The sequence below is a fragment of the Labeo rohita genome, unplaced genomic scaffold, assembly GCF_022985175.1.
Source record: "Labeo rohita strain BAU-BD-2019 unplaced genomic scaffold, IGBB_LRoh.1.0 scaffold_82, whole genome shotgun sequence".
Taxonomy (NCBI): Eukaryota; Metazoa; Chordata; class Actinopteri; order Cypriniformes; family Cyprinidae; genus Labeo; species Labeo rohita.
The window spans coordinates 271753-282070 of record NW_026129766.1 but is presented as its reverse complement, the minus strand read 5'-3'; positions in this window follow the sequence as shown (position 1 = coordinate 282070).

Sequence of the window (10318 nt, the reverse complement as noted above, 5' to 3'; positions counted from 1 at the left end):
AGAAAAGATAATTTTCTTACCGAATGCACGCTCCAGGCAAAAGAGTCAGTGAAGACGAAGAAGAGGATGTTGTGTTCTACCGGTGGCCTTTTTATACTGTGGTCGCACCGGTAGTGACGCACCAGCTGCGACGGGTCGGGCTGGAAGTGACGTCATAGGCTGTCGCCGGCCAACGCTGTTGTAGTTTTTGTATATAAGCTTCAGACACGGGTCACGGAGATGGCGTTCCCCATAGCGACCCCTAGAGGACACAGTTCGAGTTCCTCGAAAGGGAACCTTGGTTCCTAAATCGTTATTGAATATTTATTGTAAAAGACTGTGTTTAAAAGAACACAGTCTCTCTACAGAGCTCTCTTTACAGCCATTCCTTATCCAAAACACATAAACATAAACAGCCAGAGCAAAGTCTGCAAAGCATTATGAGAGATGACGCTGGTGGAGGGTTAAACACAATGCTTTTAGATTACCATGTCACATTCACCACTGAAACAGCATTACAGTAGAAAGCACATTACAATAATAATGAATGTAAACAATTTATTTTTTAGTTATTTTTAGAACCTATAGCGGTTTTGTAAGCTTTTATGCAATATTTGTAACTAACCATGAAAACTATAAAAAGAATTATAAAATTAGTTTGCTGTTTGCCTCATGGAACAAAAATATTACCTACAGTAGCTTTAAATATCTCAAGATCTGACCAGAGGATGATTAACAACTCCATAAAGGGCATTACCAGCCCTACTTATTACAAACCAGTTTGACTTTATAAATTTCATATGTCTACAAAACTTCACCTCTGCTGAAATCACTGTATGCTTTTCTATATCATGATATATATACACTCATGATTGAAACAAATGGTTTATTTAGTGTGCTGTACCTTATAGTGATGTTTCCTATATCAAAGTTATATAAAAAGAGCCTTTATAATATTACCTGTAAAGTTTTCTGCATTTGGAGTTGTTGTTCCTCTTCGTGAAAGCAGTGAGTGTTGGGTGGATGATGAGTGTTGGAAAGTCAGTGATTTTACAGGGGTCAAAGATTTATTTTTTTCTGTACTCATGCAGATTCATCAGGTCATAGTACAAACTAACACAAGATATTGTAAAACAGAGACTTGAAAATTATATTATTATATAACACAACTCAATTTGAAAATTGAGCGAATTGTGAAGTATAGTGCTCAGTACATATCTCTGGTTTGTAGATTGAGGTCTTATAATTTATTATATTAAATATTTATTATGCTAAATTCATTTTTTTCTGAAAACTTGCTCTTTTTATTAATTCTTTTCATTTCCACTAATTCGGCTACATTTTTGCCTTTAGGATTTTCAATTTTTTTGCTTCAGTATTCAAATTTCATGACACCATATGTCATGATATGGCATGTTTTCAATCACTATCGTCTATGGCTCTAACAGTAATGATGTGAGTAATAAGTGATTAAACAAAAGGAATCCTTATCTTATCACTGTAAACTTATCATACCAAAGATAAATAAGAAAAAATGTGTGCTCTTTGCCCTTGTGTTTGTATCTGTTAAGAAATCAAGTGATGGACTATCTGAGTCTGAGACACACTAAAATTCTGCTCAGCACAAATCCAGACCATCCAGCTTACAGTTTACCTTGTGAATATTTTGGTGGGGTAAAGACCATACATTTGAGGAGATTAATTAATGAAAAAAATAAAATAAAATAAAATAAAAATATTAGAAGTTTTTGGTACCCAAAACACAACCTTTATCCTAACCTTACCCACCCCAGTCACAAGCACAGTGTCATCACTGCTTCAAAAAAAGCAGAAAATTCAGTCTCTCAAAAATACTCTACAGTCTATACAGTTAATACTCAGACTGATCCGGAGGTTCTTAGAGAACTATGGACTAGACTGATCTCGTGCTACGTGCGACAAAGGTCACTGTACAATGGGCATGTAGACGGGCCACCAACTGCAGTGGCATATCAATCGCGAAGAGTTGTTAGCGGTGCTCCTTGCCTTGAATAGTCTTAAAGGTCGCTTACGAGGCAAGCATGTACTGGTCTGTACAGACAACACTGTGACTGTTGCATACATGAAACAACAAGGTGGTCTGCGCTCCCATTGCATGTTGCAACTCGCCTGCTGCCTCCTTCTTTGGAGTCAGAATCATCTGAAGTCACTTTGTGCCATTCACATTTCAGGTCTCCTCAACAATGCAGCCAATGAGCTGTCAGGAGCTACACTCCCTGGAGAGTGGAGACTCCATCCCCAGATTGTCCAACTGATTTGGAGATGTTTCAGGGTGGCTCAGGTAGACTTGTTTGCCTCTCCAGAAAGGTCCCACTGCCACCTGCACTACTCCCTGATGAGGAAACTCTCTGCATGGATGCACTGGCACACAGCTGGCTGCGGGGACTGTATTTCCTCCAGTGAACCTTTTTGCAGACACTGTGCAAAATCAAGAAGGATGAAAAGCAGGTCCTGTTTGTGGCCCCCTATTGGCCCAACTAGACCTAGTTCCCAGAACTCGCAACAGCCCCAACCTGACAGATTCCACTGAGGAATGATCTACTGACTCAGAGATGGGGCACCCTATGGCACCTACGTCCAAACCACTGGAAACTTCATGTCTAGTCTCTGGATGGGACATGGAGGTTCTAGATGACCTACCCCAAGAGGTAGCGTGGTGTCATCACGCCGGCATGATCACCATCTTCGAGACATGCTTACATCTTTAAGTAGAATCCGTTCTTCGAGTGGTGTTCCTCTCACCGAGATGCCCAATCAGAGTCAACTAGTCACTGAGATGCCCAATCAGAGTTGTGCTTTCCTTTCTGAGGCAAGGGAGTGAAGGCTGTCTCCCACCACACTTAAGGTCTATGTCACTGCTATCTCCACAAATCATTACCTTGTGAAAGGGGAAGACAGTAGGGAAGCACGACCTGGCCATCAGGTTCCTTAGTGGGGCGAGAAGGCTGTATCCTCTTTGCCCTTCCTCTATACCCTCTTGGGACCTGACTCTGGTATTTAGAGCACTCCAGCAGGTCCCATCTGAGCCTTTGCAGTCAGTTGACCTGAATTTTCTTTCACTGAAAATTGTTTCATTGGCTTCCATCAAGAGGGTAGGGGACCTGCATGCATTTTATTTATTTGATATTTGTAGAGCTGCGGGCTGGGCGATCCCCAACACATTCACTAGGCTCTATAGACCATTGGTTTTCAACCCTGTCCTGGGAGCACCCCTGCCCTGCACATTTTGAATGTCCCTCTTATCAGACGCACCAAATTCAGGTCTTGCAGTCTCTACTAATGAGCTGATGAGTTTAATCAGGTGTGTCAGATAAGGGAGACATACAAAATGTGCAGGGCAGGGGTGCCTCCAGGACAAGTTTGAAAACCACTGCTATAGCCTTCATGTTGAGCTGGTTTCTCACCTCAAATGGGTAGAAACATTGAGCCTCATTCATGAAAGACGAGCAGAATAAATGTTTTTCTAAATTGCTTGTAAAGCCTTTCTGATGTAAAGTTTTGAATTCATGAAAATTTTCATATTTTCAAAATGTTAGTTGGTACGAAGTAAATGTACAGCTGCTCCCTACAATGTGTGGAAACATTCTGTGTTCAAATTGCTGACACTGAATTTTGATGCACCTGCATTAACAATTACAAGTTAATAAAAAAAAGAATAATAATAAATGTAAACAATTTATTTATAGTTATTTTTAGAACCTATAGCGGTTTTATAAGCTTTTATGCAATATTTGTAACTAACCATAAAACTATAAAAAGAACTATAAAATAAGTTTGCTGTTTGCCTCATGGAACAAAAATATTACCTACTGTAGCTTTAAATATCTCAAGATCTGGCCAGAGGATGATTAACAACTCCACATAGAGCATTACCAGCTTCACTTATTACAAACCAGTTTAAACTTTTTTTAATTTCATATGTCTACAAAACTTCAGCTCTGCTGAAATCACTGTTTGCTTTTCTATATCATGATATATATACACTCATGATTAAACCAAATGGTTTATTTAGTGTGCTGTATCTTATATTGATGTTTTCTTTATCAAAGTTATATAAAAAGGGCCTTTTTAATATTAACTGAAAAGTTTCCTGCATTTGAAGTTGTTGTTCCTCTTCATGAAAGCAGTGAGTGTTGGGTGGAGTCAGTGATTTTACAGAGGTCAAAGATTTATTTTTTCTGTACTCATGCAGATTCATCAGGTCATAGTACAAACTAACACAAGATATTGTAAAACAGAGACTGGAAAATTATATTATTATGCAACACAACTCAATATGAATTTGAAAATTGAGTAAATTGTGAAGTATAATGCTCAGTACATATCTCTGGTTTGTAGATTGAGGTCTTATAATTTATTATATTAAATATTTATTATATTAAATTCATTTTTTCCTGAAAACTTGCTCTTTTTATTTCCACTAATTTTGCTACATTTTTGCCTTTAGGATCTTCACTTTTCAGCTTCAGTATTTAAATTTCATGACACCATATGTCATGATATGGTATGTTTTCAATCAATCTATGGCTCTAACAGTAATGATGTGAGTAATAAGTGATTAAACAAAAGGAATCCTTATCATTGTACTGTAAACTTATCATACCAAAGATTAATAAGAAAAAATGTGTGCTCTTTGCCCTTTGTATCTGACCAGCTTGGGATGTTCCAAGGGCGTGCTGGTGGACCAGCATTTGTTGTCTTTTTGGTGCTGGTATGATCCTAGCAACACCACAACAAAACTTGTGTGTTTGTAGTTAAACATCAAGACAATTTTCCAAAATAATTTTAATAATTTAATTCTTTAACCCTTTCACACGTGAGTTTAAAATATTCTAGCTGAGCCCCTAGAGTGAGTTTTTTTAGGCGACCGTTATTTAGAACGTATAGCCTTATTGTTTCCTTATTGTCACGTGACACAACGCAGCCATAATAGCGCTGTATGACACGTATCACTTTTATATAGTTTTTCCCTTTTTATTATTAATATTCACAAACGTGCCGACTGTATTATGAAATATCTGATATTCCGATTCTGAAATATGTGCAAGTAAATGTATTTGGAGGTTTAAACACTTATAATGAGCGTGTGGGCGCCGCCATGTTAGTTCGCGCTGAATCCGAGCTGTGGGATTTACAAAATGCAAATTCGTCCTCTCCTCCCGAAAAACATTAAAGTAAGTCTCTGGTGAGCTGAGAAGAGCAGAGTAAACTTTATAGTTACCTACACAATGTGTATATGATATCAATAAAACATGTCGTCAGATAACATTTGTAAGGATCATTATTGCCGCTGCCATAGACATCACCGTGTATTTTGCAAACTATAAATGCATCATTTTACTAGGACGTATGTGTATGTAAATGTCTGGAACCTAAAATAAGTATTATATGGTTGAAAACACGGAATAGTTGCGATAATATGACAAGCGCTCAGCGCGTCCGATCTGGCTCAGCGCCAGCCAAAGCGCCAAAGCAGATTTGAATTCAGCAGTTGATCACGTGACGCGCTGAACGTTCGAATCACACCGGTGTGATCGTACGCTCCAGGGACCAGCTTAGACTGATCACACCGGTGTGATCGTACGCGTGAAAGGGTTAATAAAGAAAAAACACATCTTGCTGGTTACATGTTTACACAGTAAAATCCCCTGAGCTGCCCTCTGTATATGTACTGTATATGACTTGACAGGCAGGTCAAGTCATATACTTGACCTGCCTTCTCTAACATCAAGACTGTAAATGTCAGAGATAGAGTTTTGCACATTTATGTTTCTGTTAAATGTAAATCAATTAAAGTTTATTCATTGTTTAAAAATACTTGATTACAAAGTGTGTGAAAGTAATATTCAAGGTCATAAACAGGGAATGTGTACCCTTCAAATGTTTAAAGTTATGGTCTCTTTAAGAAAAAGTCACCATTGAAGCGTAACATCACATGTTGATGTGGAGTGCAGGACCATTGCATTATGGGTCAAACTAACATGGAGGCAAAGAGAAATGCAGATGTCACAGCCTGATACAGAGTTAATTAATCTGCATGGTCTAAGAGGGCGCACACGGTAAATTCATGTTCAATTTTCACGGTGTCTACTGAAAAGACTGAGCGAGAGAAAAGAAAGAGAGACAAATAAACAGCAAATACATCAGTACGAAGTGTGGCTATCATTTCTTTAGACCAGTGCAGCTACAAAGACTTTAAAGACACTGGCTCCTCATCCACAGGTTTATTAATGTTGTGAGGAAAGGCGAACCAGAAACATACTAAACGAAAAATCAACACTAAGCCTGCCCTTCAAATATTTAATCAAATGAATTTAATCAGTGAATGAATCCCTGTTTTTTCCTTTTACTGTAACAAGTTTTATGTATTTAACAGACATCTTTAAATGTAATGTATTAATATTTGACATGCATTCAATTTCCAATCACTGTTTTATCTGTATTGCATTTATATATGCTTTTAATAGAAACAGTACAACATTACCACAATAAAACGATCATTAATAGTGAGGTAGATAGAAAATAATAGACTTCTAACAACCAGCATAATAAAATATATCACTGTCCACAAATAACAATCTGCAATCGTAGATATTATTAAAAACAATCAATACATACCTAATATGCTACAATAGGTGCAAGATGCAAATATGATAATATTATGTTGCATTCACGCCATGTCAGAGGTAGCACCTAAGTAGCGTCAAATTGAACCTGGTGGCAGTCAGGTGGTACAGCTTTCACCGGTCCAAGTCATAACTCTCAGAACATTTCAAATTTACAAGTTGTAATTACGAGTTCAGGAGCATGTGAGGGCTTTGGCATTGATAGTTTTGCCACAGAAACACATAATTCAGCTCAAGTAAAATGTCAAGTGTTGCTAGCTCGGAATTACTACATGGTGCAAATGCAGCTTTACCTTCAGATACAATGAACATGCTGCTCTCTGTGCCATGCTTGCTTACTTACTGATTAATAGTCGCATGGTATGACTCCTTACTGAAACTTAAGATTCTTAAGTGGTCACATCCAAATAAAAAAAAAACAGATAAGATTCAAAAATGAAAATAGTGGGCTGTAGCAAGAAGCAAGAAGAACAAACTCAGAGTTTCAGAATCAGTTTAGAGTTGACAAAACCAAACAATCAGTTAAGATCAGGTTCAGCAGGCTCACAAAGCTTGATATAAATGTTCTCTTTCAACTCAGAGTTTGAACCAAAGTTTATGACTAACTCTGGAGCGCACACACCTGAAAGTGTGATGTTTGCAACAAACAGCCAATCACACAGAATATGGAGAGCATCAGCAAATTGTCAGTTCACTTCTTACAAGAGTCAGCACAATTCATTTTTCTGCTGAAGATTAAGAGATGCCATTATTAAAACTAAATGTAAATGCATTTATAAAGCAGGAATAAACACTTCTGCGGCACTAAAAGTTTGAGAAGACAACGGAAAGAAAATATGACTGTGCAAAGGAATCAACTGAATTTAATTATTTAGTTTCACACAGAGCCCTAAAGGAAAGTTTACTTGTTTTAAAAATTGCATATATTAAAGCTTATAAATATGTATCTATATTTAATTTAATTTAAATGCAAAGCTTAACATTACTTTTCACTTCATATTATAGTTATATTAATATATTACATGAATTATAAACAATTAACAAATATATTAAATAAGTAGCTGTGTTGTCTCTAAAATTCTAGCTGGTTTCATTTGAAGCAAGAGATATGGGGGAGAGGCTTCATTTCATGAGATATACGTCACTTTGCTCACAGCTGATTGATCCAGTTTGGGTTCGCGATCTCGAACCCAGAATAAAACCTGCTCCAAAGCAGGGTAGCTATGTAGCGTAAGTTACAATGGTGAAGAAACAAGTTCAAAACCAACCCATCTTCTTGAGCCCGAAAACTCAGAGTTTGCTTAAACTAAACACACACTTACCTGGGTAAAAACTGTAATCGGCTTCGTGTTAAAGACACATGACTTGTAACATATTAAGTGGTAACAAAACATCCCCAGTGTTAAACAAACACTGCTCAATTTTCATATGGTCCTGCTCTATAGAGAGTAAAAGCAGCGCTGAAGCAGTATTATATATAGTGAAATAAAGTAGATTCACAATTAGAATCACTGAGGATAAAAGGAACAGCAAGAAAAGAAAAAAGTAAGAAGGTGAGCAGAAATACAACTACAACTGACTTACAGCCACACAGCCATAGATGAAATCAATATCTCACCAGAGGATGATTAAACAAATCCAAAAACCTTATTCACTTATTACAAACCAGTTTGGTTTTATTTCTTTCATATGGTACAGTATATGCACCAAGGTTGCTGAAGTATGTTACCATTACGATGATTAGTGTTTCCATTAGTTGGGCACTTGGTTTCAGTAAATGTTGAAAATGTATGCCATCACTATTTTCAACAATATTTCATGGTCCTGACCTCACTGACATACCTTTTACTATGTGGGCTTTTTGAAATAATTGACTGACAGCTGGATTTGGACATATGTTACTTCCCTAATAAGAATAAAAGTCTTTAAAAACAGCAACTTTCAGTTTTAAACATTCATTATCAAGTTGTTATTAACTGTCTTATTGAAAGAGCCCTTCTCATAACCACTGTTATTGAACAAACTGCATATGATTTAGCTTCTATTAGGGCTTTTTTTTTGGTTTTCATATCTCTAAATGTTTTTGTTATGCAATGCACACAACGTCTTTTTAACTGATTTGTGTATGAAACAGGAGACAATTCATTTGATGCTTTAAAACATTTTTACCAAATCTCCAGTGACATTAAATAATAACTTAATACTTTCAGCAGAGGGAGCAAAAAGATATGACAGTTATCACATAATTCAATAAATCATACGTTTTAATCTTATATTGTTTTTCTGTTGCATCATTAATGTGTTAAATAGAGAAATATGCAAGCAAAAACTATGTTTGTCCCCAAAACAGTGTAACGTGGAGAGGGAGACGAGAGGCGAGGGGATCCAAATGCGAGTTTTTATTAGTGGGACGAGGCAAAGACATGGTCAGACATGCAGGGTCAGAACAATAACAAACAGGTGTTTGGAGGCAGGCACAAGAGAAGTCCTAATGCTGGCGTTGGTCGATCAACAGCGAACATAATCCATAACGTGCGACTGAAGAATAATCCTTATAACGAGCATGAGTCCAAAAAGGCAGGCAGCTAGACAGACGAAACGAGATGGCCAGGCGAAAATACTAAATTAAGGAAACTAGGAACTCAGGAACACGGGAACTAGGAAGCTAGGAACTCAGGAAACTTAGAAAACAAGGAAACAGTGCTAGCACTAGGTGAGCGCTAAACGCAACTGATACAATACTCCACATTAACACTCCACAATACACGGTGTCTAACGCGAGAAAGTCCGGGGCTTTTATAGGGCTGCTGATTGGCCACAGGTGTATGGCGCAATCAGCGTGGTGGATAGTGGGAGATGCAGTCTGGGGTGTAGTGCAACAGTCTGAGTGTGACAATGGAACGGGAGCGACATCTGGTGGTGAGCGGACCGCAGGTCACCGACCAGATTTGTGACACACTGCTTGCATGAAGACAGCTGGCCTACTGATACTAAACCCTGCAAGTCCATGCTGGTGAACCAACAACACCAGCTCGTTCAGCGCTATACTAAGACTAAAGACTATAGAATACCCAAGACCTGTCACTGGTATAGTTTTAAATGGGGAAAGATGCAACACTCATTATGGCAGCGAAAATTAAGAAAGCGTTGTGTTTACCTCAGGCACTACCAAGCTGCACCTGCGGAAAGACTCTGAAGTCCCTGTGTGCTTTTATTTTTCCTGATAATTCAGGTAGTTTTAATCTGCCCGGGACTCGTAACAGATCCCATAATAATAGATCGCATAATAACTTAATACAGCTGTACTGTAGTTACAATGTATTTGATTAAATGCTGTGCTTAATGTCATATTTTGTCAGAAACTCATTTCAGTCTTGTGAGGAATTGACTATATTCATGATACAAACATCAACTAAAATCTGATCTCAAGTTGATTTGTCATTGTGTTTTATTATTTCTGCACAAAAACAATAAAGAGAAATTAATTACATGTTCTTGTCAATCATGTTTGTGACATTTTTACATTTTGACAGTAATAAAGCAAATGATTGATGAAACAACAATGAAATAGATACACACACACACACACACTGATCTTACTGCCTATATGAGGATTATTATATATATATTTATTCTGTTATTTGAGTGACATGAGTTGCAGAATTAATGTCATG